This window comes from Bubalus bubalis, chromosome 10 (genome assembly GCF_019923935.1).
Source record: "Bubalus bubalis isolate 160015118507 breed Murrah chromosome 10, NDDB_SH_1, whole genome shotgun sequence".
NCBI classification, from domain to species: domain Eukaryota; kingdom Metazoa; phylum Chordata; class Mammalia; order Artiodactyla; family Bovidae; genus Bubalus; species Bubalus bubalis.
In genome coordinates this window covers 24,102,583-24,103,187 of record NC_059166.1, presented here as the reverse complement: position 1 = coordinate 24,103,187, position 605 = coordinate 24,102,583, and the positions used below count along the sequence as shown (strand labels likewise).

General features: G+C 48.6%; 1 non-coding gene across 1 annotated transcript; it reads left to right on the top strand.

The window, feature by feature from the left end:
- The first annotated feature begins 239 nt into the window (after positions 1-239).
- On the top strand, positions 240-311 carry TRNAC-GCA. Its single transcript has one exon. It is a non-coding gene; the product is annotated as a tRNA-Cys (tRNA).
- Positions 312-605: the final 294 nt, after the last annotated feature.

The window sequence follows — 605 nt, the reverse complement described above, 5'->3', positions numbered from 1 at the left end:
TTCCTACAAAATTCCTGAATATTCTGAAAACAGTGGGTCCATGCTTTAGAAATATTTGGTAGTAATGAAACCTTGACATCTTTTGTAACAGACCTCTCCTCTCTCTCCAGTCTTTATGAGCCTTTAGGGTCAACTGAGCTGCTAGAATTCACAGAGGAACAATCACTGGAATTTAGCATTTGTTGGATATTGAAATGCATTCATTAATTTAGCAGATATCTCAAATATTATATATGGCTTCCCAGGTGGCTCAGATGGTAAAGCGTCTGCCTGCAATGCGGGAGACCCAGGTTCGATCCCTGGGTTGGGAAGATCCCCTGGAGAAGGAGATGGCATGCCACTCCAGTACTCTTGCCTGGAAAATCCCATGAACAGAGGAGCCTGGAGGGCTGCAGTCCATGGGGTCGCTGAGGGTCGGACACAACTGAGCGACTTCACTTTCACTTTTCACTTTCATGCACTGGAGAAGGAAATGGCAATGCACTGCAGTGTTCTTGCCAAGAGAATCCCAGGGACAGGGGACCCTGGTGGGCTGCCGTCTATGGGGTCGCGCAGAGTCGGACACGACTGAAGCGACTTAGCAGCAGCAGCAGCAGCAACTGGCA